This window comes from Furipterus horrens, unplaced genomic scaffold, assembly GCF_987537825.1.
Source record: "Furipterus horrens unplaced genomic scaffold, mFurHor1.1.pri manual_scaffold_13, whole genome shotgun sequence".
NCBI classification, from domain to species: domain Eukaryota; kingdom Metazoa; phylum Chordata; class Mammalia; order Chiroptera; family Furipteridae; genus Furipterus; species Furipterus horrens.
The window spans coordinates 15,903,068-15,911,035 of record NW_028327183.1 but is presented as its reverse complement, the minus strand read 5'-3'; positions in this window follow the sequence as shown (position 1 = coordinate 15,911,035).

Genomic DNA, 7,968 nt, shown 5'->3' with positions numbered 1-7,968 from the left:
AGTGAACTATGTAAGAGAAAGAAGTTAAAGAAGTTCAAGCCTGCCTCCTGTCCTTGGGAAAAAAAAGTTCCTCGTATTCACCTCTAAAGCAGCCAACCTTTTGTCTCTCTATTTACATCAGCAAAACCTTCCTGGAATGTTCCTTGGGTTATTTAATCCAGTCATTAATCCACTTTCTCTTCTGGCAAATCAGCAAGTACTTATTAAGCATCTACTGCGGACCCACGAGCTAATCCCAGGATCACTTGAGACTAGTGCAGACGGGTAAGCCAAAAATACCCAGGCGTGACCAAAATAGTTTATTGTCAAACCCACCTGTCTTGAGGCTTCAAAGGCAAGGAGCTGAAAAGGATTTATTTCTGAGTTAGCATTTAGAAAAGTCACAGCCATGAGAATGCTTTCAGATTTATTTTCATTTAGAAAACTCCCAAGGACATGAAAGACAAAGATTGAGAAATAATTCTAGATTAAAGAGGACTAAAAACACTTGACAACAACATGTAATGCTTATCCTGGATTAGAGCCAGAGGGGAGGGAAAATAGCTATAAAATACATTGCTGAAACTTGGTGAAACCGAAATCTAAACTGTAATTAGATTGATGTATTGGACTGATGTTAACTTTTCTGAATTTTATAATTATCTTGTGGTTATGCAGTCAAATATATTTGCTCTTAGAAAATACACAGTGAAGCATTAAGGGGTAAGTATGCCTACAACTTACTTTCAAGCCATTCAGATACATATGCGCTCACACACACACACGCACACAGACATATGCATATATACACATATACATACACAGGGCGGGCAAAAGTGGGTTTATAATTGTAATACAAATAAATAATACAATAAGTAATAATATAAGAATAAACTGCATTTCTATATTCACAACTGTAAACCTACTTTTGCCCACCCTGTACGTGTGTGTGTGTGTGTGTGTGTGTGTGTGTGTGTGTGTAAAGAGAGAGAGAGAACAAACGCCTCAAAATCTGGGTGAAGGGTACACTGGAATTTTTAATACTATGTTTGCTGCTTTTCTGTAAATTTGAAATTATTTCAAAGTAAAAGTTATTTTCAAAAGAAAAGGAAATTCCTGAGGATCTTTATTTAAAATATTTATTTTCAGAGAAAGGGTAAGAGAGGGAGAAGGAGAGAGAGAGAAACATCAATGGGTTGCCTCTCCTACACACCCTGAACCAGGGACTAAACCCATGACCCAGGCATGTGCAACCCAGGCATGTACCCTGACTGGGAATCAAACTGGCGACCTTTTGCTTTGCCAACCAACTGAGCCACACTGGTCAGGGCCTGGGGGTCTTCACAGAGCAGACTGTGAGGTTATTGCTCCTTCATGGGATATGACTTGGCAAATAAAAGGAAGCAAGGTCAGATGGGTGTTGATTACCCACATGACCAAGCTGACACTGTCTGAAGTGCTGGAGGTGACAACTGCCTGAGTTGACACCATCTCCTGGCAGAGTAGAGGTCTCACCTAGTCCCAACCCTGCCCTCTGGTGCAGCAGCCATTTCAATGGTTCCTCCCTGTGGTCCCAGATGGCAGCGGCACCACTTTCCCTCTTGCTCCCCAAGATTGAGTGCATCCTTCTGCTGAGTTGAGCCCCGGGCCAGAAGACAGGACCCTGTCCTGCTCCCTCCAGATCAGAGGCAGCCTGGCCAGAAAGCCACAGTGCAAAATCTTCCAAGTTTCTAAGATCATCTCAGCCACAGAATTAGCCAAATGCCTTGAGCTGGCCCACCCCCATGACACTGCTCAGCCTCAGGCATCCAGGTGTGTGCTGACTCCTACCCCACTGGGTGGGTAGGAGGAAGCTGGGAGCTCCACTGACTCAAAAGCAAGGCCCTGAGGATGCCCGAGTTGAACACATTGGCCCTCCGGCCTTCAGAACTCACTCAATATGAATGCTGCAAAACAGTCCCAATGCCAGCCAAGCCTGGGTATTGCCATCTGCCTGCCAGAGCCAACCCACTGATTTCCAATTAGCAGTGAGAGGAAGTGGAAAGGCCACCAGCCCCAGGGGCTTCAAAGAGGAGGAGTTCAGGGAGATCCCTAACAAGAGAATCAATCACAGACCCCTGGGTGAGAACAGCAGGAGGAGGAGGTCTCTCTAGTGTCCATGAGAGTGGTTGCCAGACTGCGATGGCCCAAGGCAAGCCCACTGCTCTGGTGGTGTCCTGCTGAGGACAAAGACCTTTCTCCTCCTGTTCCAAGGACTCTCTGATGTGTGTGTGGTTAAGATCAGCCTCCCGCTGTTACCAATCACAGAGAATGTTCTCTGTGATTATCTGAGACCAGGCAAATGAATCACAAGCCCAGCACATAAAGTTCTCAAGAATAGCAAACGGGCCCTGGCCAGTGTGGCTCAGTTGGTTGGAGCATCCTCCGGCAAACAAAAGCTTGTGGGTTCAATTCCTGATTAGGGCAGTTATGGGAACAACCAATTGATCAATGCTTCTCTCTCGCATCAATGTTTCTTTCTCTCCCTCCCTCTCTCTCTAAAAGCAATGAAAAATGTTCTTGATTAGGATTAAAAAAAAAAAAAAAAAAAAAAAAAAATATATATATATATATATATATATATATATATATATCAAACATTTTCATTGCAATTATTGAGTGCCAGGGATGATCCTAGGCACCTGTAAGCCGCACCCCAGTAACCCTATGAGCATGATACTATTGTTATACACATTTTGTAGATGTGGAAGTTGAGGCACAGAGAGGTAAAGTAACATGCCCATGGCCTAGTAAGTAACACTCAGTGTCTGGCTCAAGTCTGTGCTTTTAACCACATCCTTATGTGAGGTCTCCTAGTTTGCTCTCTGTGCTGCTTCTAAAAAAATCCACGTATGAGGAAATAAACTCATTTCAAAAATCATATAGAGACAGGAAGAGATGAGTAAGCCAGTCTGCAAAGCAGGGTGATAGATGATAGGAAGGAGTGAGTCTCACCGTTACCTAGTGTACTTGTAACCTGAGCCGTATTATTCATTCGCTAATTCATTTACTCATTCATCCTCCCATATTTAGAATTCAGGGCCTACTCGGTGTTGGGGGTGGGGACGAGAGGAGCACATGTTAGTGAATACAGTGAAACCCGAGCACACAAATGGTAGAATGATCAGAGAAGGAGGGTTTTAGGCTGAGTGGCGCTGACCTCAGGAGCAGAGATCTGGCAGGTGGAGGGACATAGCTCCAGGAAGCGTTCTCTGGCCACCTCCCACCCCCACACACAGATTGGGGGGACACTTCAGTCTGCCCACATCCACCCCCAACACAGCATCCTTGTTTTAGCATTTCCCACACTGGGTTGAAGTTTCCTATTTGCTTCTCTTTCTGCTATTAATTTCTGTATCCCGTGTTAGCCATGGACTCAAGTGTTTGTTGAATGTTCTGAACAACAACAAAAAAGATCTGACGTTGGGTGGGGGTTGGGGGTGCAGGTGTACCGAGGGGAAATGAGCAGGCAGGCTGTCCTGAGCAGGTGGATTAGAGCCTGGCTTCTCAGACTATGCGATGCATCAGAATCACCGAGGGAGCTTAGTGAAATGCAAATCCTTACTCAGCAGGTGTGGGGTGCAACCTACGATGCTTCCTCTCCAACAGGCCTGCTGGTGGTGCTCCTCGTCCCACTTTGAGTGGCAAGGCCCTCTTTGATTCCCCACCCTTCCGAGCCCCAAGAGAGGACTCTCTTCCTCTGCCCCGACCTGAGCCACAGATCCTGCTTCCTCCTCCTTCCCAAACCCAGGCTTGAGCACAATCTACTAAATCCATGCAATTCCTACAAAGTGTGGCCTGCCAGTCCCAACGGAGGTGGGTAAGGGCACTCCTGTGGTCAGGGACATCTCCCACATCACAGGTCACATCTCCCAAAACTCAGGACCACAGCACACTTCAGCATCTTTGAGGCTCCAGGAAGTCCTGCAATGACAAAGCCTCACTCCGGAGACTTAATGCCCCATAACCCTCATCGGCAGCACCCCTCGCTACTCAAATCTAAGCAAAGTCCTAGCGTTTGCTACAAATGGGTGTTTCCCATCACCCAGACCGCCGCCCATATGGACAGTCCAGATCCACCAATGGAAGCAGGGCCAGGTTTGTCGTTACTGGCGGGGAGGGTGGTAGTGGAGTGGGGGTGAGCATTTCCCCAGCTAGTGACGCTCCTTTCTTTCTAACTCTTCAGGACCCTGATCCCCAGTCTCCTATTCCTCTCCTTCTTCTTAAAGGATCTGATGCCTTTATTTACACTGAATTGTACATGACTGAGGAGACTTCATGTCACCTCTGAAGGCTTAGTCCCAGTTTGCTCCTCTGCCCCCAGTCCAGATGTTTTCTCTCCGTGACCCTGGGAGGCTGACCCCTAAGGGCTGCAACACAAGGCCCCTTCACCCTCTGGTTTCCTGCTGGGTTTGGCCAATGGGGGCCCTGCCAGCAGATATGAGGGCAAGAGGAGGGAACATGGAGATATTCCATCCCCCTGCAGTATCACTCCATCGGCAGTGCCTGCATCTTTACAGTTCCCGTCCCCTTCAGGGAGGCTCCTCCACAGCTCCGCTCTCACCAGGCCCCTTTGGCCCTTCCAACCTGAGGCACTGCTACCAGCTGCCTGCTGCCCAAGTCCCAGGGCTCCTCACCATCCCTGCTGCTTCCTCCTGTCCTGCCATCTTCACGGTAGATAGTCCTGTCACTAACTGCCTTATTTTATTTTTCAGTTAAGCCCTTTTGAATGTCCTTCTGTTTCCTGTAAGGACTCTGATTCAGAATGCTGAATTTTTATTAGATACAAGGTCCTGATTTGGCTTAAGCCAAAGCAATGAAGCTCTAATAGTAGAATTTGGAGCTAGAGGGAATCCAGAGGGAGGAGGTATTTTTGAAGGGGAAAGTGTGCCAGTGTTTCCCAGTTCCCGGGTATCCAACTGCATCAAGGCCCAGAAGTTAGCTTCTCAATCATTTTATTCTGTTCAGCAGCCATGGACTAAGAAGCTGCTGTGTTCCGGACACAGCGCTCAGGACTGTGGGAACTGCGGCCCCACATCCCAGAACCTCACACTAGGGACACTGGGGCAGGATGAAAGTCCTGGAATGGAGCTGAATGTGACAGCCAGCCAGGCAGGGCAACGCCACTGAGATAAGGGCCTAATCAGAGTTCAGACCGAGAGCAGTGGCGGAACAGCAGACCGAGGCTTTCTTCCAAAGCTTGAGACCTGAGGGGTCTTTGCAGGGTGGAGCAGCAGGTCACACAGGACCTTGGGGGACTGAGAAGCGGGCCCCTCAGCAGCCTCAGCCCAGAAGCGGAGCAGACCCCTTTCTGCAGCCTCCTTGGGGAAGCCTTCTCAGCCACCCAGGTGATTTTATTTGCTCCTCCATTGGCCTCCCACTAAACATCTACTTCCCTCCCTCAGCTCCCACTGACGGATCAAGTGCTTACCCTCGTCACGCACTGTGCTCATTCAGTCCTCCCAACCACCCTTCTGACTGGGCGTTAATCATCCCATTTTACAGATAAGGAAACTGAGGCTCAGGCCAAGTGGCCCAAACTTTATAAATAGACACAGGAGGAACCAGGATTTGAATCCAGAAGGCCTGGCTCTGAAGTGCATGCTCTCAACCCCTGCATTTTCTGCCTTGATCTCTCTTAGAGGAAGAGCACCAGCCCTGGTGGTGCTGAGCACTCTGTATGGTATATCTAACTTGGTCTTCACAGCACCCCCATGAGATAGGTCCTAGTACTACCCACCACTTCATTGAGGAGGAACTGTCCCACCGAGACGCTATGTCATTCATCAAGGGTCCACTACCAGTTCATGGTGGAACCAGCGTTTGAACCCAGTTGATCAGCTCAGAGTTCATGCGCCCAGCCACTACATTCCTTGAGGGTAGGGCCTAGGTTATTACTTTTTAAATATACTTTATTTCATAGAATGGTTTTAGATTTACAGAAAAATTATGAAGTTAATACAGAGAGTTTCCTAATTGCTCTGGCTAAGACATCCAACACTGTGTTGAATAAAAATGGAAAGAGTGACTATCCTTATCTTATTCCTGATCTTAGAGGAAAAGCTAAAAGCTTTTCACCATTGAGCAGGATGTTAGCTGTGGACTTGTCATATGTGGCCTTCACTGTGTTGAGGTATGTTTCTCCTATACCCACTTTGAGAGTTTTTAATCATAGATGGATATCAAATTTTGTCAAGTGCTTTTACTGCATATGATGGGGGACCCCAAAAATACCAGAATTTATTTATTAAAAATTATGTATATATTCTTACATGTTTAGACTTCAGTTACCATCAAAGTACTCTCCATTTGATGCAATACACCTATCAAGGTGTTTTTGCCACTGCTCAAAACACTTTTTGAACTTGTCGATTTTTATGCCTTTTAGTGCTTCTGCCATTTTTTGTTTCACCTCTTCCACATCAGCAAAACATTTCCCTTTGAGGACTTCTTTCATTTGGGGAAACAAAAAAAAGTCATTAAGGGTGAGATTGGGTAAAAAGGGAAGGAGGGGCAGTTTTTGGTCAAAAACTGCTGAACATTCAGCGTGGTGTGAGCAGGTGTTCTCGTAAATCCCTCCTCATGAAATGGACAAACACATTGAAAGAGTCTTCAAAACAATTCACTGAAGTCAAACACAGCCTCTCACAACAATGCCAGCTGGTACACTGATACAGATGGGTTCCTAGAACACGAACATAGTAGGGAAGCCTGTACTACAGTGGGCTTGCCCTCCAGAAGATAATTCTGTATATTGAGATAATCATATGACTTATCCTTCATTTTGTTAACATGGTGCATCATATTGATTGATTTGCATACATTGAACCATCCTTGCATCCCTGGAGTAAACCCCATTTGATCAAATGTATGATCCTTTTAATGTATTATTAAATTCATTTTGCTAATATTTTGTTTGCTAATGCCAATGTTCATCAAGGATATTGACCTGTAATTTTCTTTTCTTGTGGTGTCCTTGTCTGGTTTTGGTATCAAGGTAATGTTGGACTCATAAAATGAGTTTGGAAGTGTCCCCGCCTCTCCTATTTTTTGGAAGAGTTTGAGAAGGCTTAGTATTAATTCTTCTTTGAATGTTTGGAAGAATTCACCAGTGAAGCCATCTGGTTCTGGCTTTTGTTTGTTGGGAGGTTTTTGATTACTGATTCAATCTCCTTACTCGTAATCAGTCTCCAGATTTTCTATTTCTTCATGAATACAGAAAGACGAATAAGGTATGATCTCACTCATAAATGAAGTCTAAAAAAGGAAACAAACAAAAACCAAATTCATAGATACAGAGAATAGATTGGTGGTTGCCAGAAGCGGGGGGTGGGGGTGGGCAAAATGGAAGGTGGTGTCAACAGGTACAATGACAGCAAGGAAGATGCAGAGACTTTCCATGTGCCCCGTGCCCAGTTCCCATCACTGACATCTTATACTAGTGTGGTGCATTTGTTACAATTAACGAACCAGTGTCGGTGTGTCGCTATTAACTACAGTCCATAGTTTGTTCAGATTTCCTTAGTTTACCTAATGTCTTCCTTGTGTTCCAGGGTCCCATCCAGGGTAGCACATGACATGTAGTCATCATGTCTCCTCAGGCTCCCTGACTGTGACAGTTTCTCACTTTCCTTCTTTTTGATAATTTTGAGTTTTTTTACATTTATTTTTTATGGTTTTTCTATTAGAGTTGTCCCATTTTTTCCCCTTTGCTCTCCCCTGCTCCCCCTACCTCCCCCCTCAACAGTTCTTTAAAACTGTGGTAAAATATGCATAACAAAATTTACCATCTTAATCATTTTTTAAGTGTACACTCATATTACTGAGCAACAAATCTCCAGAACATTTTCAGCTTACAAAACTGAAACTCTACACTCGTTAAACAGCTCCTTTTTCCCTTCTCCCCAGGCCCTGGTAACCACCACTCTACTTTCAGTTTCTATGAATTTG